This window comes from Lontra canadensis, unplaced genomic scaffold, assembly GCF_010015895.1.
Source record: "Lontra canadensis isolate GAN:19392208 unplaced genomic scaffold, GSC_riverotter_1.0 scaffold61, whole genome shotgun sequence".
NCBI lineage: Eukaryota > Metazoa > Chordata > Mammalia > Carnivora > Mustelidae > Lontra > Lontra canadensis.
The window spans coordinates 10,645,843-10,668,739 of NW_022631055.1; the positions used below are offsets into that span (position 1 = coordinate 10,645,843).

Genomic DNA, 22,897 nt, shown 5'->3' on the forward strand with positions numbered 1-22,897 from the left:
ATCAGTGTCTGGATAGAAGTCATCTCCCTTGTGTCACAGGTCAAGAGATCCCTAAGGGTTCTTCTAGTTGAGCCCCAAATCCGAGCTTCCCGGCAGCCCAAGTAACATGAGAATGGGGGTCAGTTTCCCGAGTCCCCTTGCCCAGAGGTCGGAAGCCCACCAATTGCTCTGAGGATACGGAGCTTTACCAGGAACTGGAACCTAAAATATATTTCCCTCTAGGTCTTACAGAGAGCACTGACTGGGGCAGCAGGAACTAGCAACAACAGCATCCCAGAATAAACGCAGCAGCCTGCCTCCTCCAGCCATTTTTCCACAAAGCCCCATCATAAGGGAGGGACATAATAAAGATTTTGTGGCAGCTGAATCATGTGGTCCAAGAGCAACTCAGCTTCATGAGAGCCCGACTCGATTCAGGGATAAGTCTCATCTGGAAGAATGGATGGAATGCATGGCCTTTAAATAACCCCCATGAACTTTATTTCTCTCAACCGAGCTTTTGATAAAACTCGGGCAGCGGGAGGCAGCTGCTGGTCGTAACCGCTGACAAGGGTCTGGCAGGCAGAGTCTGGCGCTGGGCGAGGATGGGGCTGTCGGGTCCTGGCACCTGCAGAAGCATCATTCACAGACTCAGCCACTCGAAGACTCCCCTAGAGGCCCAGAACACGCACAGCTTTCCCGTTTTGCTCTGGCCCGACGTGGAACTGGACTGAGAGGCTGGTGGAAAGAGGGGCAGGATTCGGAGCCCGCAGGGATGCGCACCAGCCCTGAGCCCTGCCTCGCTGGGAGTTATGATTAAGGACAAGGATAGCTTTGCATAATTGTGGGTCCAGGCACAAAGTCATACCCCAGTTCATCGTCACAGCTGAGCTCCTGGGGAGATACTATGACTGTGCTCATTTTACAGACGAAAAAACTGAAGCCCAGAGAGCTTCTCGAGGAAGAATGGAAGCTCTGATGCCCACTCAGGTCTGTCCGGTTCCAGAGCTCACGGGTTTTGTAACCACTACACCGTGAGCCCCTGCCACACAGGATGAGGGACGAAACCTGTGGGAAAAGTGAAATGGCGGTTAATTTGTGGCATGAGAGCACAGGAAACCCATGACTCTCAGAATGCGATTTTGGAGAAAGCTGGAAGCCTACAGCAGCGTGCTGAATTTAAGGCTGTAGGGCTTCTCGAAGCCCTCTCAAGTCCAAGGGCTCCTGGGTTGTAAACATCAGTTGTACCCAAGTTCCTGTACAAGTCAGGGGTGGGGGAGGCAGCGGTGTTGCAGGGAAGGGCCCAGATTAAACAAAGCCTGCCACAACCAAGCTCAAGGCACCCGCCCCCACCCCACCCTGCAAAGCCACTGGGGATCCTACCCACAAGCCAGTGAGCAAGCAGTGTAGAGCCCAGCAGTGTGGGAGCCCAGGGCCAGGCTGCTTGGGGCCCAGGATCCCTGCTGGACACAGCCCTCTGTGTATCCTGTCACATCCTGGGAAGTCAGCAGGTGGGAACATCCAGGAAAAAATAGAACCCGTGAAGCTGTCTTCCCAGCAGGTAGCTCTGTGAGCTCAGGGCGGGAAAGCCCCATCTCCTTCCACTGGACACACTGACCTTCTTTAGAAGGTCTCTTTAGACTGGAGTCAGGAGTGTCTAGACCACAGGAAAGCTTTTCCCATCAGTGAGCAACATGCTGACAAGCAGGGCTTCGGCTCAGCCCCGTGAAATCTGATGACTCAGGAGGACGTGCTGTCTCTCCACAGGCTTGTTTGCCGGGCGCTGGCACTGGGCCCTCTCCGGGCCAGGTGTGAGGGTAGGGAGAGAAGCCAGGCCCAGACCTTACCCTCAAAGGGTTTACAGTCTAGAAGAGGGCACAGATGTGGAAACACCTCAATGTGTCTTCGTGAGAAAACTGAAAAAAGGAAGGAAGTGAGGTAAGGAGGGATAAACATACAAAATAGATCAAGAATCTAACCACTTCTTCCCCTGCCCCCGCTCACTGTCACCACCTTTGTCTCTCCATTAGCCCAGATTATTGCAGCGGGGTCCCCAGCACTGCAGGCCTGCTCCTACCCACAGGGGTTTGGGACTTGCTGCTCCCGTTGCCCTCAGACAGGTGTCCTTATGATTCAGCATCTTTGTGTCTCTGTCCAAATGTCCCTTCTCAGGGAGGCTTCCCTCTCATCAAGGCCACCCAGTCACAGTTCACAAGGCTCCTCTCTCTGCCAGCTCACAAATGTTGTGGTAGGTGCAGTCCAGGTGGTTTCTCTCACAAACTCCTCACAGCCTGCTCTCCTGAGGCCTTCAGGACAGGTTTCCCGTTGGCCTCGGCTAGAGACTGTTTTCATAGCCCTTGACCTTACTAATGGTCAGCCAGTGCCCTGGGATCAATCCTGGCTCCTTCAACTTACTTACCTGGAGCTGGTCCTCTCCTGCATGGGGGGGTGGGAAATTCCAGCAGAGCCTGGGTGCACCCTGCCCCCTTGACCGAGCTTAGTTAGCCCTGACCTACTGTAGCAGGCCTGGGTAACTGGTCACCAAACTCATGTCCTCCTCTTCCTGGGCACCGAGCTGGACTACACTTCTACCTCCTTCGTCATCAAGGGTGGCCAAAGGAATGTGAGCAGAAGCCATGCGTCTCTCCTCTGGGCTGAGGACATTAAGAAACACACGTGCCTCGTCTACCTCTCTTTCCCCTGCTGCCGCGATCACGTGGCCTAGGAGATGGTGGAGTCCTGGGGACAGAAGGAGCTGGAGTGCCCGGATCTCCCCTTGGAGGCAGGCTGCCTGCCAGTCAGAGTACCCACCTTGGACTTCATGTGAGTAAAGACTAAACCTTGTGACCAGCCTGCGTGTTGGAGTTTGGCTCCTCTATGAATTTAGTGTTTAACGGCCCATCTCTCTAGGGACTGTAGGCCTGCCCTCACGCCAGCGCTTCCTCATCCCCTTTCCCCCACCCCTCCTTTTCCCACCTGAACTTTGTCCTCTCTTCCTGCCCCATCCCAGGCCTCCAGGGATGACTGAGCCGCTGATGAGTGAACGCTTCTGCTGCTGTGGAAGGCAGCCTGGCAATGCGGGAAGGCTCTTCCCATGACCTTTCTGGAAGCCTGGATCCAACAGCGTGTGACTTTGGGCGAGACTCCAGCCTTACCGAGATTCAATTTCCCCATCCTTAAAATGGGAACAGTAGCCTCTGGCCAGGCCACCTCACAGAGGGAAAGGCGGGAAGCCCCGACCTACAGGAGCAGCTACTCTGAGCGGGGCTCTACATTACCTCACGTTTAGTACTGAGGTAGGGAAACTGAGGCACACAGAGGTTTCAAAGTAACCTGCTTAAGTTCACCCAGTTAGGTAAGTAGTTGCCCCCACTCCTGACTTGGTCCTCCCCATCTTCTCTCCCTTGTGCGTGGCACCACCACCCACACAGGAGCTCAAATCCGAGAACTCAGGTTATGGCTGACTCCTTGCTTGCCCGCATCTCCCAAAGCCCAGTTACTTTACCCCTTGCCTCCCCAGATAGCTGCCCGATCCAGCCCTTCCTTCCATGTCTGCAGCCACCAGTCTGGTCCCAGACCTCTGCACGCCTCTCCTGGGCCCCTGCGTTAACCCCCTCAGTGGTCTCACCCTCCACGAGCATCTTCTAGAAATGTAAATCTGACCACGCCAAATCCCAGGTTAAGAGAGCTCAGTGGCTTCCTACTGCTCCTGTGACAAAACCTTGCTGCGGTCCAGTCAGCAGGAGAGAGCCAGCCTCATCTTGAATGCCATCTGCCCACCCATCTCCTCTCCATTCCAGTCAGGGCAGACTTCTAGTTCCCTGAACACTCACCAACTCCCTCCTTGGTGGGAGCGGCCTTTGCATACACTGTTCCTTCTGTGTGCGATACTTTTCCTTCCCCACTTCACCTAGTGTAGTCTTGGTCACCCTTCATGTCTCAGGTCCAGTGTCACTTCTTTGAAAACTTGTCTCTGACCTCCTCGACAAGGTGACATCCCCTTATAGCCCTCAACACCGTTACTAATTTCGGTCTATTTGAGCTGTTATTTGGTGAACATGCGTCCCCTTTCCATGACTTTAAACTCTGTGAGGACAGGAACGGTGGCCATTTTGCTCACCATTGAAACCAGTGCCTGCACTGTGTCTGACCCATAGCAGAACTTCTGTATTGGCCAAGTGAGGCAATCCGTGAAAGTGGAACTTGAAATCCAAGTGCGCCTGGCTCCTCGCTCACCAACTTTGTGAGGAATTGTATTCGTCTGCTCAGGCCACCATAGCAAGAGACCGCAGACTAGGTGGCTTAACCAACAGGAATGTATTCTGTCATAGTTCTAGAGGCTGGAAGGCCCAAGTTAAGGTGCTGGCAGATGTGGCTTCCAGTGAGATCTGTCTCCTCAGCTTGCAAACACACATTCTTGCTGGGCCCTCATGTAGCCTTCTCTGTGTGCACCCAAGGAGAGAGGGAGAAATCTGTTGTCTTTCTTATAAAGACACCAGGAGGGGCATCCGGGTGGTTCAGTTGTTAGGCATCTGCCTTCAGCTCAGGTCATGATCCCGGGATCCTGGGATCGAACCCCACATCCAGCTCCCTGCTCAGCAGAAAGCCTGCTTCTCCCTATCCCACTCCGTTTGCCTGTGTTCCCTCTCTCTTGCTGTGTCTCTCTCTGTCAAATAAATAAATAAATACTCTAAAAAAAAAAAAAGACCCCAGTACTGTTAGAGAAGGCCCACCCTTGTGACCCCATTTAATCTTAATTAACTCCTTCAAGGCCCCATCTCAAATACAGTCCCATGGTCAGTTAAGTCTTCAACATTTAGGGGGACACAATTCAGTTCATAATACTCTGCCATCTCGCCCCCCAAATTCACATCGTTCTCCCGTGCAAAATACATTCACTCTGCGATGCCTGGGTGGCTCAGCTGTTAGGTGTCTGCCTTCGGCTCAGGTCATGATCCCAGGGTCCGGCGATCGAGCCCAGCATCGGGCTCCCTGCTTCGCGGGGAGTTTGCTTCTCCCTCTGCCTGCTGCTCCCCCTGCTTGTGCTCTCTCTCTCTGACAAATAAAAAATAAATGAAATCTTTAAAAAGAAATACATTCACCCTATTCAACAGCCCCAAAGTTGACCCATCCATCATCAAGTCAGAAGTCTCCCTAAATGTCATCTAAATCAGGGTTGGGTGAGGCTGAGGTATGATTCATCCCAAAGAAGAATTCCTCTCCAGCTTCGAACCTGTGAGACCAGACATGTTCCGTGCTTCAGGATCACAATGGTGGGACAGGCAAAAGACAGACATTCCCACCCAAAAGGGAAAATTGAGAAGAAGGAAGGGTACCAAGCAAGTCCGAAACCACAGGCAAATTCTATTTGATCTTAAGGCTCCAGGTCAAACTTGTTTAGTTCATTGCTCTGCCCTCTGTGCAGCAGCATTACCTCTGTGGCCCTCAGCAGTGACCCTGCCCCCTCCGCTCTGGGCGGGCCTCCTGGCCCCCTCACTCTGAGGAGGGGCCCCTCACCCTGAAGCCAGGAGATAGTGGCATCCCCTGGACTTATGGTTGGAGTGACAGCTCTTATGATCTCTGAATAGCTTTCATGGTCTCTTTTCCCTCTTCTGGAAGGACAACCATGTTTGAGGCTGGATCTTCTAGTGCCCTGACCTGCAATCCAGAAATCTGAGCGGCTTCCTTCATTCCATTTCCTCTGGCCCCTTCTGTCCCCACTGGCTGTGCCTTGCTGCCATAGTCCCAATCCTATTCCTGGCTTCAGCAGAGGCGGCTGATTAATTCGTGGGTCATCTTTACCAGCCAAATCTTTGGTGTTTCTCCAGAACACGCTTTCTCATGTTTTGCAATATGGATAGGCTGAGGATTTTCCAAATCTTCAAGTTCTGGTTTCCTTTTGCTGAAAAAATTCTTTCAATTCCTCCCCCCACACCCCCCACCCCCATCTCTCACATTTTATTATCAGTGGTAAGGAGGGACCAGGCTGCCCTTCTAACACTTTGCTTAGAAAAAAAAATACTCTGCTAACTATCCAAGGGTGACACTCACAAGATCTGCCTTCCGCAAAACCCGGGAATACAAGTCAGCCAAATCCTTTGCTACTTTGTAACAAGGATTGCCTTTCCTTCTGCTTCCAAGAGCACCTTGGGCATTTCCACCTGAGATCTTACCAGAAGCATCTCTACTAGTCATACTCCATCAACGTGCTAGTTACCACAATGCTGTATTCTCTGCAGTTTTTCCCCCTTCCTAAGCCCTCGTCAGAATGGACTTTGATGTCCATATTCCTGCCAAATGTCCCCTCAAGGTGATTAGGATTTTTCTAGCATGGGCCTCAAAACTCTTTCAGCCTCTCCTTATCACCCAGTTCTAACGCCGTGTCCACATTTTTAGCTATTTGTTATAGCAACACCTGTTCTTGCTATTGTACTTTCCACGATTCTCAAAAACAACAACAAAACAAAATAAAACAAAAACCAAAACCAATAGGATCTCTCTAACTATATCTACCCCTAAAGAAATATATTAAAAGGAATCAACTTACAGAGAGACTAGCAAGTCTAGAACCTGCAGAGCTGCTGTCCTTGTTCAAGTCTGAAGGCCCAGCAAGCTGGCGTAGAAGCACGAAAAGCCAATGCCCCACTTCCAAAACTGTCAGGCAAGAGAATTCTCTCCTCCTCCGGGGAAGGTCAGCCTTTGGTTCTATGTAAGTCTTCTACTGACTGGTCCCTCCCACTATGGAGGACAATCTACTTTACTGGTCTACAGATTTCATTCAAAAATACTTTCATAGAAACACCCAGAATAATGTTTGACCTACCATCTGGGGACTCCATGGCCCCCAGTCAAATGGACACATATAATTAGTCATTCCAAGAATCACAGCAGGTGGTACGTGTGATCAAGTTTCCATGAGTGTACAGGACCAGCGCAAGGGACTAGCACTAGAGCCAACACTGTGGTTTGCCATTCCCTCATTCCATACCCATTTATTACACACCTACTATAAGCATCTCAGTTATCTATTGCAATGTAACAAACTACCCCAAAACTTGGTGGCTGAAAACTGAAACAGTTTATTTATTTCTCATGATTTTGTGGGTCAGGAATTTGGGCCGGGCTCTGTGGGATGGTTCTTCTCAGCTGGCCTCGACTGGAAAGTTCAAGAAGACCCTCTAAAGAGTCTGGTGCCTCAGCTCCTCCACGAGGCTGCTCTCTCTCCAAGTACTCTACCATCATTCATCTGTCTACCCACGCTTCTTTACAACTGGATGGCTAGCTTCCCCAAGAATGTTCCAAGAGTGGGGTGCCTGAGTGGCTCAGTTGGTTAAGCGACTGCCTTTGGCTCAAGAGAACAAGCCCCAAGAGGAGAAGCAAGCATTGATCAGATCTATGCTTGCATCACACTTCTAATGTCACATGGGCCAAAGCAAGTCACATGCCCAAGCAAGTCACATGTGGGGTCCCCCGATGTCACAGTCTACCAACAGAGGAGAGAACACCAGTCCTGACTCTTGTCCTCAAAGATCTCACCATCCAGCACTGCTTATTGTGACAAGCAAGCCCCGGAGGGAATTCCTGGCATCTCTGAGTAGAGAGAGCCCCATTTTGTACTGGTCAATGCTTCCAACATCATATGATGCTAAGAGCATTCATAGTTTTATCACTTTTCATGTGCATATTTTTTCCAAATGCATTTTACAGGAAAATATTGCTAATTTTGTATGTTTGTGGGAGGATGTTTTATTACATTCCTTGACATACTAATGTTGCCAGAAGACAGTTTTGGAAATGCTGGCCTGGTGACTCCCAGTAGGGAGGCCCACAGACACGGGTAGGGGGCCCCTGGTGGATTGGAGACAGCATGTGCCAGAGGGCAAGAAGGCCCAGGTTTTCTGTGGGACCATCTGTTTCGCATCTATGGCCATGAGTCATGGGAGGAAAGAGTTCAGGGAGCATCATTCCTGTAGCACTCAAATATGGGCTGGAACGCCACCTGTCAGGTGACTCCAGCATGTCCTACTGGGTCGCCCTGTGCCCTCAGTACACCTGGCACCAGAGGGGGTCACATGTTTCACACACCAAACAACACCCATCCCATTACATGTGACCTCACTTCAGAATGACTGGAACATCAGGTGGCAGTTCTCGAGAGCTCGAAAGTTCCATTGCAGAGGCTGGTCTCCGAGGCAGTGTGTGAGAGAGGCTCCCAGCACCCACCAGAGCAAGCGGGGCCACTGGCTAGCAGACCAAACTTGCTCAGGTTGTCTGCAGCAGAATCCCCAGGGGCTTCTAGAAAATTCCAGTGTATTCAGCTGGAAGGAAACACAGGAATCTGCAATCTTAACCTCCACCATGGGTCACGGGGTGCTGGTCCCTCACCCGATTTAGAGTTGCCCTATGGTTATTTCTGAAAAGTCCCCATGGGGTGGGAACAGGAGAGATCCACCAACCCCAAGATGGGGCCCTTGCTGGTGTCTATTGCAGGGAGGACACAGGTGGCTGGCAGCCAGAAGTTCAAGTGGCCTCACACACCACATGGACTTTTTATTTTCAGATGCTCGAGATATATATATATTTCTCTTGCAAGTTCAGAGACAACTTGCCTCTACAGGTTTCCTTCTCAGAACAATCCCCAGAGATTAAATCTGTTTTGAGTTGTATTTTGAGAAAAAGAGGAAATTGGATCCTGGTTTTGGGTGGGAGGAGGGGTGAGGGGAGGAGAAGGGAAGTTCAGAAAGAAGGCAAAAGGCGCAGATTTCCAGAAAGTTCCTCATGCTTCCCCCTCCCTCACCTCTGCCTTTTTTCCCTAAGCACTCTTACCCTATCTAAGATAAAGCCCGGCTCTGGCTTAGACACACCCTCCTCCTTCCCAACCTCCCTCCAAAGGTGCCCACAGCTCTCAGAACTAGGGCCTGGCAGAGAAAGCCACACAGAGAAAGACAAACACTGCATGGTCTCACTTATAGGTAGAATCTGAAGAAAAACAAACAAAAACAAAACCAGAACTCATAGAAACATGGGAGAGATCTTTCTTACCACAAGAAAAAAAATATGCAGCTATGTAAGGTAATGAGTATCAACTAGCCCTATTGTCATAGCCATTCTGCAATCTATCCAGATTTCAAATCACTGGGTGCAACTTAAACTTAAACACAGCGTGAAACTAATACAATTATATCTCACTCAAACTGGAGAAAAATAAAAATAATAAAAGCTTCGATTCACAGGGAGTTCAAGATTAATTCTAGAGTCAAATATCTGGAATGTAGATATTCTGGATTAGCTCAGCCTTATGCTTTAACAATCAGTCACACTGAGCCTAGCATTGATATCCTCTGAGAAGGCCTTATTTATGAGTTCCAAACTGTCCTCATGATAATGTCCTAATTCCTGTGACAATACTCTTAGCAAGTTGCTTATGTACCTTCACATCTGCGTTTGTGTTTGTATTGGGTGAGTCCTTGCCACACTTAAAAAAAAAAGAAAGAAAGAAAGAAAGAAAGAAAGAAAGAAAGAACGAACGAACCAGGGCTTGCAGCTCAGCAGTTCCCAGCTCTGCCTGCAGCCCTCCCCTCGGACCTTCTGCCCAGAACCCAGGCCCCAGGCCCCAGGGCCCCTGGTCTGACCACACACTCCACACTAGCAGAGAAGGACATCAGAGGATAATGTTTAACCTAAGAGCTAAGAGGTGGTTCAGGCAGTGTGGGTGGGACCACACTTGGGGGGAGGTGTCTTCCCAAGGGGTCCCAAGGCAGACACAGCCCACCCAGGCACTGACCCACAGCCCATCACGTTTCTACCTGCTTTCTCCCCAGTTCTGACGCTGGCGTCTCTACAGACGTTCCTTTTGCTCCTCAGCACCTCAGTCTTCTGACCTGTAAATGGGCATAATAACAGCAGCTACCTGATGGGTGGCTTTGAGGGTTGAATGAGGTGGTGTCGGCAAGGCACAGAGCACACAGTCCCCGGGGGATAGTTAGCACGCACTCAGTGCTGGCAATCGAGGCTGTCGCTGCCACCACACCATCACGGCCATCACCCGTGGGGGTGACAGCTCTCCCGAACCCAGCTGTTGGGTAATCGGTTGCATTAGCCAGATGGGAAGAAACAAAAATCTTTGGGAATGCTTTCAGGGCGGTCGTTGGGTGTTTTTTTTAGCTGCTGGTGGAAGCACAGTTGGGAGAAGTTTTCGCAGAACTGCCTGGGACATCTGGGGCTCAGGATGAGCACCCAGATACGGCAGGGCCGGGGGTGCAGCTGAAGTTGGCTGCGTCCCATCTGCCTTGAGCCCGTGTGCCTGATTCACGCTCAGGTGGGAGTGTGTGTGGCCTGTGGTATGTACGCTGGGCGGGACTGCTGAGTGCAACGTTTTCATGGTGGAAAGTCCTGAAGGGGTGCTGTCTGGCAGAGGTTTCAAGTTAGTTTTGGTTCCTGCTTGTTGTCCTCAAAGACTAAGCCTTTTCCTAACAGGTTTGGATCCTTGTGAGGTGGATCTGTGAGCTCTGGGGAGACACTCGCTCAGGCGCCCCTTTCTCCCCACTCACCAGATGCCCAGAGGACCTGTGGGATTAAGGGGGCTGGAAGGGATGACTTGGCCCACCCACCCCTTGTGGACCCCTGTCCCAGAGAATCAGACTCGGGCTGCTCCTGTGAAAGAACTCTTCACGAGAGGAAAGCTGCCACCCCTCAAAGGCCAAGGGCCCGGGGTCACCTAAGCCCACCCAGGGAGGGTGCAGAGAAGGACCCTGAAGAGCTTTTAGAGAGGCCTGCCTCGGGGTAACCAGTCTTGGGACATTCTTAACCCCAACCAAAGTCGGGGGCACCTTTCATAGCCTCCACCTCTGCATGGGGGCCTGGATAACAGCTGTTCCCAGCTGAAGGCTCCCGCATGCCCCCCACCCAGGCAGTCCCCAGGAGACATGGAGCAGCTTTGATGAAGCCTATCAAAGCATTCTTGTGCTTACAGCTGTTTCCTGGGAGGGCAATTAAAGCCTCAATAACCCTCCCCTCCCCCCCCATCTATTTAAGGGGCTGATGGCTGGTACTCCACCCTCAGCCCTGAGGGAGGTCTCTTGCCGGGCAACCTGGCGGTGGGGGGGGTGGGTGGAGGTGCTGCGGGGAAGGACTTGTACAGAGCCAGAGGCAGTTGAGAACCTCTGACCATTAGGACTGGAAGGAAACACTCATCCCCATTTTACAGATAACTAACCTGAGGCCAAGCTACCCCTTGCTCCCAAAGGATTTCCCCACACAGCACCCACTTCCCCATGGGTCCTCTAGACAGGCTCCAGCTCCTCCTCCTCTGGCTAAGATCAGCCTCCTCTTACAGAAGGCTTGACCAAGCAGTGGGGGAGGCTCAGGGGACTGAAAAGGCCACGTGGAGGGGAGGCTGTTCTGAAATGCCAGCTCTGTCCCCTTCCCCTGCAGCCATTACCCGCTTCGTGGCCACTATTTTAATACTCAGTCTGTGAATTCATTTAAATCAGGGTTTCTCAACCTCAACACTATTGACATGTTAGGGTGGCTATTTCTTTGCCACAGGGCTGTCATGGGGCTGTCATGCAGCTGTGTTGTAGGTTGGTTTGCAGGATCCCTGGTCTCTACCCACCAGACACACCAGTGGCACCTTCCTCTAGTCCTGACAACCAGAATTATCTCCAGAAATTGCCAAATGTTTCCTGGGGGCAAAACCATGCCTGGCGGAGAGCCACTGATTTATGTGGGCTTCAAGGAGCATGTATGATCTTGTCAGTGGTACAGGGAAGGAGGTGACATAGGTATTTCCTCCTGTGGCCTGGAGCACCTGTGGGGCAGATAGAACAGCAAATGTACCCAGGACAAAGCGGATCGTGCACAAGGTTGACATCAGCGGGGCGGGGGATTTGAAGCTGGGATCCATCCAGGAAGGCTTCCTGGAGGAGGAATGCCATCTTGACCTTATATAGGCAGTCTGGGAAGATCACAGTTTGAGAGAAAAGTCTTAAAAACAGTGAGCAGAACCCAGGGTGGGGAGTGGGGGAGACTTTTCCAGGGAGAGGTGGCCACAGCCGGTTGGATCTCAATCTGGGGAATGTTATGGAGGCCTGCCTTCCTCCAGAGCAGGCCCTCAAGGCCCAAGCAGGGAAGATGCTGGCAAGGAAGGGGCTGGGGCAGATGTGGGAAACAGCGGCATGTCTGTTCTGGAAGGCCAGTGAGGGGTTTGCTTCCCGCTGAATCGGCAGCACCCGTCACAGAATCAGGCAAAGGAGACGCGGAGACAAGGAAGCTGCTGCTGGGGAGATAAGGCCTGGTAAGAAGGCGGGCAGCCCTGGGCTCTGCAGTGCTGGGAGGACTGTGTCTGGATGGTGAGGCTGCCGATGAGGGGTCCAGCCCAAGCGCAAGCAGGGGACCAGCACCCCCCTTTGTTTCTCAGCGTCCACCCTCCACTGAAGTCTCCCCAGAGGGTCCATGGTTGGAGGTAGCAGGCGGTGGGAGGGAGCCTTAATCAAGGGCTAGCGGCCGGGCTTGGAGCACACCATTTCCGACTCCCTGCCGAACTGCGGACCTTTCTCTCCTGAAGAGATTTCGGTGATTTATGGGAGAAGAATGGTGAATTCACTGGCCTAGGAAGCTCCCTTCTCAGACAGAGGCGCTGGCTCCCCACCACCAGCCTGGGCTTCCTGAGCCACGGGTGCATGTTGACCCTCAGCCTGAGCTCCCTGAGGACACAGGCCAGGCAATCCGGGTGGTCGCCTTAGGGAAAAGCCCGAGTGTGGGCCTGGTGCTGCCCACAGGGAGCTTCTGGGATGACTCGCCAGCAGGGGGCACTGTGGACTCAGGCACAGGGGTAGGGCGGCTGGAAGGGTGCAGGCGGGACTCACCTCCCTTACCTCCTGTTGTATCCTGTTCTGTGCCCCACCACCCAAACACCTCAGCCAGGCTTGCCTGCCGTGAGCACAGCAGGGTCTCCAGCTCCTCACATCTTCCCAGGCTGACCCCGTTCTTCTCCCTTCTTCCAGATGACGAAGAAGGAGAAGGAATTATTGTGCCCATTTTGCAGATGAGGAAGCTGAGCCATACAGAGGCAAGAAAGACAGGAAGGGATGGGAGCAGGGCTCGGTACAGATGACCCGCTGTACCAGCCTGCCGGTTCAGCACTGCATTCCCTGTGTGGTTGGGGTCACGTTTCCCGGGCCTTGTTAAACAAGCCACCGCGCCTGCAGTGTGGGACGTAAACAGAGCAGGCCACGCTGAGAGCAGGCTGACAATAGTCTGACACTGAGCACTGCAGCCCCGTGTGGACAGCACTGGGCAGTGGCCGGGGGATGTGGGTGGGAGGAAAGGACTGTCCTGGGAGGAACCGTGGGGAAAAGGGGACCAGGCAACCTTGCCCAAGACCTTGTCAAGGTGGGGAGAGCAGACAGCCAGAAAGGGGATGAGCAGAGGTGTGTGAATAAGGGCAGAGGGGACAAAGGGGCTGAGCTGAAGAACTCTAGGGAAGGGACGGGGAGGGCTGAGGTGTCAGCACTTTTTCCCTTCTCCTGGTAATTAGTAACAACAGTGGAAACCATCTGTACCATTTGCTACATGGTTATGGTGTGCCAGGCTCTGGGCCAAGCAATGACTGACTCAGTGACCCATCTTGAGAAGCAGGTAATGGTATTAACCCATTTGACAGATAAGGGAAGGAAAGTTCAGAGATAAATAACTGTCTGAAGTCCCCAGTGGGAAAGGGGCAGAACCAAATACCACGCAGGCCTGCCTGGCACACGTTCTCTTGGTGGAATCAGGGTCCAGGAAGAGAGAGGATAAAGATGAGTCTACAGCTGGGGAGCACTGCAGGGCGGTGCACACTCACTATGCAATGAACAGTAGAGCTGGGAACTGGGGAAGGAGCAACCCACATGTACATGTGCAGTCTGGGAGGCTTCCTGGAGGAGGAGGTTACTCTCTAGGCTGACAAGGAAGCGAGGGGGCAATCTCAGCAGCTTGAGCAAACCTAAGCAAGCACTTCCCAAAATCCGCACGTCTGTCTGGTCGGTCCATATCCCGCAGTGCGGGGCCCTGAAGCCAGGAAGACTGGCGGGAGCCACCGCACCGGGAGGGGAGGGTTCCACTGCATCAGCAGAGTCCCCCGTGGCATCCATGGGGAGGATGGCCCAGGAGGTGTGACTGATTCTACTGCCTGTTCTTTTTTTTTTTTTTAAGATTTTATTTATTTATTTGACAGAGATCACAAGAAGGCAGAGAAGCAGACAGAGAGAGAGGAGGAAGCAGGCTCTCTCTGACCAGAGAGCCCAATGTGGGGCTCGATCCCAGGACTCTGGGATCATGACCTGAGCCAAAGGCAGAGGCTTTAACCCACTGAGCCACCCAGGCACCCCTCTACTGCCTATTCTTAAGGAAAGAGATGAGTATCTAAACTAGTACAGAAATGGAGCAGAAGAGGGGGAGAGTAAAAACTCAAGATACCAAAGTATCTTAGAATCCACCAGATGAGAGACCTAATCAGATGTGGTGGACAGAAGGCAGCGGTCAAGGATGACTCAGCCTCCGGCTTGCGTGATGAGGAGTCTTAGTGAACTACGATCTAGCACCCAAGCGGAGAGAGGGCTACTGAGAAAGACAAGTTGTCTAGCATAAATGAGTCTGAGATATGTATGGATATGTAAGTGGAAGTGAGTTTAGGGTTCAGGATTAAAGAGGATACAGGCTCACGCTACAGCCAGAATCAGGCCGTACTCTCCAACTGAGGAAAGCAGTCTCAGTTGACTAGAATCTGAGCTCACACTGTGGCCTAGGAGGGAAGGACTACAGCAGAACACCCAATAGACTGCACTGAGGATTCTGTATTCTCAAACTTAAAAAAGGATCCGGGGGTCTTAGGGGACCACAGGCTAAGTTCAGCAATGGTATCCATCATTCTCAAGGTGGGCAGTTCCCTGACAGCATGAATAAGAACTCAACTCAGGGGTTAAAGGGAAGCTAAAAGATTTGAGAGCAGATGGAGTCAACCGATTTAATGTTCTTAAATTATTGAGGTGTGGCTTCTCTGAAACTCTTCCTGACTCCCTTTTCCCTTCTCTGCAGGACCTCCCACCCCCACCCACCTCTTGGCTGGCTAGTGAACACTGCTAAGCACTTTCACATTTATTATCTCATTGAGTCCTCAATGGTTTCCTGCATTTGACAGGTGGGGAAAGAGGCCCGAAGAAACTGGGGTGCGTAGGGCTGAGCCTGGGCTTGCTCCTCCGTGCCTCCCTCTGGGCTCACCCCCTTCTTACTTGGAACAGCCAATGCTTGGGTGTGGAACAGCCAGGTCAACTAATGGCCTTGTGTCCACAAGGATGAGTGGGGGAGAGCCAGCCATGGCCCAGGTATGCTATCTGCTCTCAGGATCTGCTCAGGAGCACCTGGGGGTAAGAGGAATGACCTCAGTGGTAGGTTTTGGGGTTTTCTGTTTGTTTTCCCTTTTTCCTTCTAAGAACATTCATTTCGGTCACCCAGCTAGCATAAGAGTGACTGGTGTTGAGCAACCTCCCCCTCCCCCTGCCCTGGCCTCAGGCAGTGACATTTGGGGACTGTCTCCTGGGGCCACAGAGGATGCTGCTTGGGCAGTTCCAAGGGCTGGCTCTTCTCCCTGCCTGGCCCCACCCACTTCCCCCACAACGCCTCCCTCCCTGCCAAGCTCGGGCAGCTTCCCATCAAGGACTGAGGTCCTGCCCCTGTGGCTGGAGCAGAATGACTCCCGCACCTCCCTGCCTCACCCCTCTCACCCCTGGGCTATCCACCTCAGATGGTGGGGAGGGGCTGGCGGGTGGCCAGACCCAACCCTTCCTTCTCAGCGCCCCCTGGCCAGCAGAGACCAGACTGAGGCTGACACAGAATGGCCTGTATCTCTGGTCCTCCCTGCTAGGACTCTGCTGACTCCATGGCTCCTTCCGTGTGCCACTGAGCACAGGGAGGCCCTGAGAAGGGTGACAGAGAAGGGAGGCCAGAGAGAATACTAGGCAGGGACGGAGGAGGAGGAAGGGGAGGAGGAAGACAGGCTTCTGCTCCCAGGAGGCAGCTCCCCAGGGTGGGGTTGGGGCAGCAGCAAGGAGCCAAGGCCTCTGAGGGAGCTGGGTCCCAGGACAGAGGGTCTCGACAGGGAGGCAGGAAGAAGGCCAGCAGGGCAGCCTAGTGGAGCCCTGGAGAGCCTGGGAACCCAAAGACCCATCATGGAGGCTCGGAGGCAGAGAGCCCTGCAGAAGACAGAACTTAGAAACGCATGCCTGAGCCAGCAGAGGGCTGGACTGGGGGACCACACCCCAAGGATGCAGACTCCAGAGAGTATTTCCTAAGAGGTAAACTGAGGCCCCTGTCCAGCGAATCAAGAAACTAGGACAAACACCTTGAGGCTAATAGCCACGTGACTGAGGGTCCCGGTTTACCCGCTCTTGTAGCTTCTGGCAAGAGACCTCCACCGCCTTCCCTTCCAGGATGTGCCAGCCCGCGGGCTGCAGTGCCGAGAAGGAGACAGGGCGGTGGTGATGTCAACCAGGGAATTAAGTAAGCATCGGGGCTGATAACATCACCCCAAAAGGCTTGCTGTGGGCAAGGTGACTCATAGAGGACAGGCCCCACAATCATAGGGTGATTGTTGTTGTGCCCAGTCTGTACGACCAGGGAGGAAGAAGGCGGCCGGGACAGGCTCTTCACCGAGTCCTCTGCTCAATGGAGAAGTCTCAGAACACAATGTCCTCCGCCTTCAGAGTTCACTGCTGGCTCAGGAAACAGCCCTCCCTCCCTCCCGCTGTTGTGATCATCTCTGTCCGCAGCCTTTGGTGTGTGCTTGTGGGGTATGTCGGGGTGATTTCCCCACCCGCGTACCCCTGGGTCCTCCAGGTATTAGAGATTGCTAACAGCAGAACAATCGCTCCCGCACCACCCCACCCCCACCTCGACAACTGTCTGTGGAGACAATGCCACCGGATGGCAAACTGCTAACCGCAACCACGTGGCGTCCTCATGGTGGGTACAGCCTGTTCCTCCTGCGGCAGGCACCTGTAGAGCTGCCTCGACTCATCACTCCCTCACCCCCTTGGGTCTGCTGAGGGGGCCAAAACTCTTGTGTTCTTCCCACCCCCATGGTCGTCATGTATTGTTGTCCAAGTTGAGAACTGCACAACTGGGGAGGGGGCTCTCACCACTTTACAGTCTGTGTGCCAAACCTCGTATCCGTACATGCTGGCCTGCCCCTTCTCTTCTCTAAATTACTTCTCACTCCCCTCTTGCATCTAGAATTATGTATCTAACTTGCCTTTAATAAGTTCATCTTCACACCAAACCTTCCCCCATAAAACAGAAGCATCATTCTTGGCCACCTGACTCCGTTCATTCATTTACTCCACACAAAAATTGTTGAGTTTGCGCCAGGTACTGTCCTATGCATGGGAACAAGACAGACCCTCCCCGAGCTCGAGGAGCTCACATTCTAATTGGGGGAGGGGTGAGGGAACAAGAAATAAATAACGTGATTCATAAAACTGCAAGAGACAGTAAGTGCCATGAAGAAAAATGAAGCCAGGCCAGTAGCTGGAGGATGATAGAACCCTCCTTCATCTAGGACTGTCTGGAAAGACTTCTCTAAGGAGTTGGCCTCTGAGTGGAGATCTGGAGGCAGTGAAGGAAGAAGCTTTCCTGGCAGAGCCCCTCCCACCAGGCATCCAATGCCAAAAGAAAGTTCCCCAATCCTGCCTGGTTCTGCCAGCAGCCTGGAGCACTGCCTAGGGCACTCACTTCCCAATGCTGGGTGTCGACTTCCTCCTTGACAAACAAGAGACCTAGCTGCACTGGCCTTCCAAGGGCTCCTCCAGCATGAAGTCTGTCACCTGTAGGCATAGGGAACTTCATGACAGGAGCCTGCCTTGGAAGGCCAGCTGGGTCACCTACAAGCTGTGTGATCTCAGGCATGTTACTTGGCCTCTCTGAGCTGTTTTCCTTATCCATAAAATATTCACTTCAAGGTATTGTGAAGGATTAAATGAGCTCGTGGATATGAAACTCCCTTGTATACAGTAGGTGCTTAATAGATATCTTCCAGGGCCACACTTGAGAGATGTGAGGCAGTGTCGGGGAGTAAAGAGGTGCTGTTGACGGGATTGCCCTTCATTAAATGAGACTGGAGAAGGCAATGTGGACCTAAAGACACGAGGCTCTGTTGGCTGCCCAGCTGTGCAGAGAGTAGCTGTGGGAGCCCCCAGGCTGGGACCCTACCTCACAGATCCAGGGCCTGAGTGAGAGATGGGTGGGGGTGACAGGCAGGGTCTTGGACTCCCCACCAATGTCAGTCAGCAGGCGAGGCGGTGGGGTGGGGACCTGTGGTGTGGTGCAGGCCCTTGAACTGTCAACTTCCTCTGGGGCCCAGGGTGTACTCAGCCAGTCCTCTCTTCCTTCCTCCTTCAGTCAAGCTCCGTTTGGGGTGAGCACCGACCCTAAGGCTTCAGTCATCAGGACCCCTTGTCAGCTCCCAGGACTCCCAGTTCCTTCCAGCCCGCCCCCTCAGCAAGAGCTCCTTCTCATGAGGCCTGCCGTGAGTCGAGGTTCATGGACACCTCTGGGAGCCCGGCAAAAGCAGGACCTGCCAGCCAGGGGAGGTAGCTGTGACTCGCTGCCAGGGCCATGCACTCTTCATCCATGACCTCCCCTGACATTCGCCCTGGGAAGCTGGAGCCATGCGGGCTCAGGAAGCAGGTTGACAGGCATTCCTACTGCGGGAGATGGCCTGAAGGGCGTCCTCCAAGGCCAGGAGGCTGCTAGGGGCGATAAGCCTGAGGGTGGGAGATTGGGGGATTGCTGTCCTCCAGGTAGCTGCAGGCTGAGGTGTGAGCCCCTTTCCCAGGCCCACCTGCTGCCTGGCCCTCTAGCGTCTCCAACAAGCTCCTGGTGGGTCTGAAAGCCACTGGCTCGGTCTGGGGGGCCAGCCCTGGGCTGCAAGCCCCAACCCAGGCCATTTCTCAGGCCCTCCTGGCTCCAAGGCAGGAAACCATCAGAGCATAGCTCACATCTGACGACTTCCCTGCACAACAGGTGCTGGGCTAAGCACTTTGCATATATGAACCTACTTCATCTTCACAACAGCTCTGCCAGGGAGGAAATTGGGGCCCAGAGAGCTGAAGTGACTTGCTTAAGGTCTTGCAGAGCTGACATTCAACCCAGGAGGCCTGGTTCTGGAGGCCACACTCATCTCCCCCTCCCAGTGGGGATTCCTGGAGCAGCAAAGGTGCAGGCGCACGGGGGTGGGAGGGTGGGGGGGTGGGGAAGGGGTGCTGGACCTGGCAGGCGCTGGGGGACCATGGCAGTCTAGCCACTGTGGGTGCTATGGAGCCCAAGAGCAACACCCCACAGAGTGCTGAATGCAGGCCCCTGCTCCAGGGATGTGGTTTTGACAGGAGAAGCCAAAAGAGGTTCTTTCCTTTCCCCAAAAGAAAGAACTGGTGAATGTGGCTGCGTAGCCAGGCTGGTTGGGCACAAAGCATTAAAGGTAGCAACTCCCATGTGGGGGAGGGAGCTCTCAACCTCTTCCTCTGACCCCTCTCCCCAACTGCAGCAGGGCCGGGTGCAAGGTCTGGTGCTGAGACCTAAGAGCAGCCCGTCTGCTGGGCCTCCTGGCTGTCCCCTGTGTGTGTGTCCCCGCGTGTGCATGGGTGTGGAGGAAGGGGAGGACAAGGGGCCTCTGCGTGTGCTTATTTGCAGGGGAGCCTGTCCCCCACCCCCACCTGCCTCTGCAACCGCAGAAAACAGGACACTGTCTCTAATCTGCACCTCTGGGGCCTCGAAACCACAGCCACGTCAGCGGGTGGTAGGTGGTGGGGCCACAGAGGCTGTCTGTGCAATTGTACGCCAATACGCATGTCCGGGGCCAGCATGGGCGGGGGCAGGGGGCTCCTTGGCCCAGTGGCCTCCCCTACCCCAGGAAGGTGGATGGGGTAGAGGGAGCTGGATCTCCCACACTGGGCAGGCACAGAGTCCAGCCCTCTGACCACAGGCCCGGGGGGAGGAGCAGCCACCTCTCCCACAGGTTCTTTTTGCTTTCAGCAGCCATGCCACCAACCACAGCAAATGTCTGTGGAGCGCCTCAAATGGCCCCACACGGTTCCAGGCACTTGGGAAATATCGGGGAATACCACAGAGATCCCTGCCCTCCCAGGGCCAATATTCTCGGAGGGGACACTCAGTAGACAGCACAGACTCTGTTGTGTGCAAGCAGGTGATGGGTGTGATGAGACCTCGAGGAGGCAGAGCAGGGCCAGGAGATGGTCAGGAGGGTGCTAGGAGGTGGGGGTGGGTGGGTGGTGCCTGCTCACAGGCCACAGTATGAAATTGGGTGGACCAGGTAGGCCCCATTGGCAAGATGATAGGTTGACAAATGCTTGGAGAGGGAGAAGCCAAGCAGGTCTAGGGAAGAACATTCCAGACAGAAGAAAGGACTAGAATAAAGACCCTGAGGCTGGAGTGTGCCTGGGCCAGGACTGAGGGAAGGGAAGGCTGACCTGGAGGATGGAAGTGACCCCATGCCTCTAGGCACCTCCTCACCTTGCTCCAGGCAAGGGTCCAATTTCCAGTGAGTTAAAGGAAAAGGATCGTCTGGTACCTGTAGGGGAAGCCAAAGGGCTCTCAGAAGAACCAATGTCTGGGGAAGAAGGGATCGGAGAAGGAAAAGGGCTTAGACCAGGAAGAGCCTAGGAATGCCCTGGGGCTGGAGCTATGGAGGAGGCCTGAGGACCCTGGGGCTCCTAAAGGGAGAGTGGGAGCAGAAGAGGCCAAGTTGCCCTGGGGTCCACAGGCCTCCCTAAGTGGGGACAAGTCTCTGGGGTCCCAAGGCTCCAACCAGTGGCCCCTGAGAGAGCACTGAAAGAATGTAGTGCAGACTTCCAGCTTCCCACCAGGAGGGTCAGTGGGCCACCCTCGGGGCTGATGGAAGCCTGGGGGTGCAACCACTCTGCCCCACCTGCCTCGGCCAGCTGGAGGCCACTAGGCCCACAGGCCAGACCCTTCGGAGGTCAGTGTCCCTCCTTCCATTAAAGAAACCCAAAGGGGAGGTGGAGGGAGGGGCCCATTGATCTGGGGGAGACAGCTGAAGGTTGACTAAGGGAGGGGTAGGCACACAGGCCCATGCTGCCCCGAAGTCTAGGAAATGGATTCCCCTCTAAAGCAGGCGGACCACCAGCAAAGGACTGGAGGCTGGAGTGCTCCTGCGGGGCAGTGGGAGGTTGGGAATCAGTAAGGGGAGGAGGTGGGCATGGCTTGTGTGTTTTAGGATGGGAGCAAAACTGATTGGGTGGAGGGGAAAGAGAACACCTCCATATGCACACGTGTGTGTTTGCACACACACCTGTGCACCTCACATGCTCACACACACTCAGGCCCCGCAGCCCCCACTCACGTAGGTTCTCAGAGCCAGGGACACGCATGGACTCCTTCACACAGCCAAAGTAACACTCAGACACCGGGGACATTCACGGTCACGTAAGGCACGTGAGCATGACAAGAGTCTCACACAAACTTACACACTCTCATAGACACGGATTGGTTCCCCTGGGCACCGGAAGTACATGGGCCCTTTGGAAATGGGGGGGGCAGGATGAAGATGCGTCTAAGAGACATAAAGAGAACACAGAACGGAAGGTGGCAGTGGGTCACAGATGGAGATCAAGGGACAAATAAGACCCAGAGAGAGGCACCTGGGTGGCTCAGTTGGTTAAGGGCTCCATTCTTCATTTCGGCTCAGGTCATGATCTCCTGGTCAGTAGATTGAGCCCCGCGGCTGTGCTCTGCATTGGACCCTGCTTAAGATTCTCTCTCCCTCTGTCTCCTTCTGCCCCTCCCACCTCTCAAGTCCTAGCCTGAGCTCTTTTTCTCTTAAAAAAAAAGACAACCCAGAGAAGGCATATCATAGATGCACCCACAGGCAGACCACACATATCCCATTACCAGTCAGCCTCAGACAGATCCCACAGCCTCCCTGCCTGCCCAGGGACTCCAGTTAGCAGCTCTATGACATTGTGCAAGTCACTCAGAAGATTTCCTCTTCTATGAAATGAGAGTTCAATAATACCTGCTTTCCATACTAGATTGATTTACTGAGAGTTGATAAGTAAATCCCGCCTGCTGACCTCCAGGAAACCATTCAGAATCCGGCCCCTTCTCCTACCTGTACCACGACTGCCCTCGCCAGGCCACCATCCCACTGGCCTCCATCCCCCTTCCTTGCCCCCCCTGCAACCAACCGCTGCCCTCTCCTCCAAACCTGCCTCTGTGTTTTTATCTCCTCCATAGTAAAAGGCAGAATCTTCCCAATGGCCCATGAGGAGCTACCCTCGCTCTCCTGCGGCTCTCAGCTCCAGGCACCCGGGGCACCCTGACTATTCCTCAAACACCCCCGTCATCCCCTCTTAGAGCCTTGGTGCCGGGCCCCTCCCTCTGCCTGGAATATTCTTATGGCTCCGCCTTCAGGATTGACTGGAGGACTTGGCCACACAGTGCAGCCCCTCCGTAACATAGTCTATCCCCTTCTCCAGCTTTTTTCTTCTTAGAATCTCTCACCATCCAAACGCCACTGACTTAACGGTAACCCTTGCCTGTCTCTCTAATCAAAATGTAAACTCTGTGGGGACAGGGGCTTTTGTCTGTTGTATTCTCTGCACCTAGGGCAGTACCTGGGTCATAGGACTCCAGAGATAACTGGATGAATGAATAAATGAATGAATGGATAGATGGAAAGAGATAGTGAATAGGTAAGTGTTTATAAGGCAAGATTAAAGGGGAGCAGCCAATCCTGAATGTGCTGTCCTCCCTGTTCTGAGAATTGCAACCACAATGTTCCTTTATTCTCAAATGACCCTGGGAAGTAAATAGAATTATTCCTGTGTTATAGATGAGAAGCCTGAGG

General features: G+C 53.6%; 1 long non-coding RNA gene across 5 annotated transcripts; it reads right to left on the reverse strand.

The window, feature by feature from the left end:
* Nucleotides 1-294: 294 nt before the first annotated feature.
* Nucleotides 295-16,565, reverse strand: LOC116879567. 5 transcript variants are annotated; one of them, XR_004385057.1, is made up of 4 exons: nucleotides 16,398-16,565; nucleotides 1,598-1,895; nucleotides 848-1,047; nucleotides 295-607 (listed from the first exon to the last, which is right to left on the reverse strand). It is a non-coding gene; the product is annotated as an uncharacterized LOC116879567 (long non-coding RNA). The 5 variants fall into 5 exon arrangements; XR_004385055.1 differs by having other exon boundaries at nucleotides 16,358-16,565; XR_004385054.1 differs by lacking the exon at nucleotides 16,398-16,565 and adding an exon at nucleotides 4,100-4,529.
* Nucleotides 16,566-22,897: the final 6,332 nt, after the last annotated feature.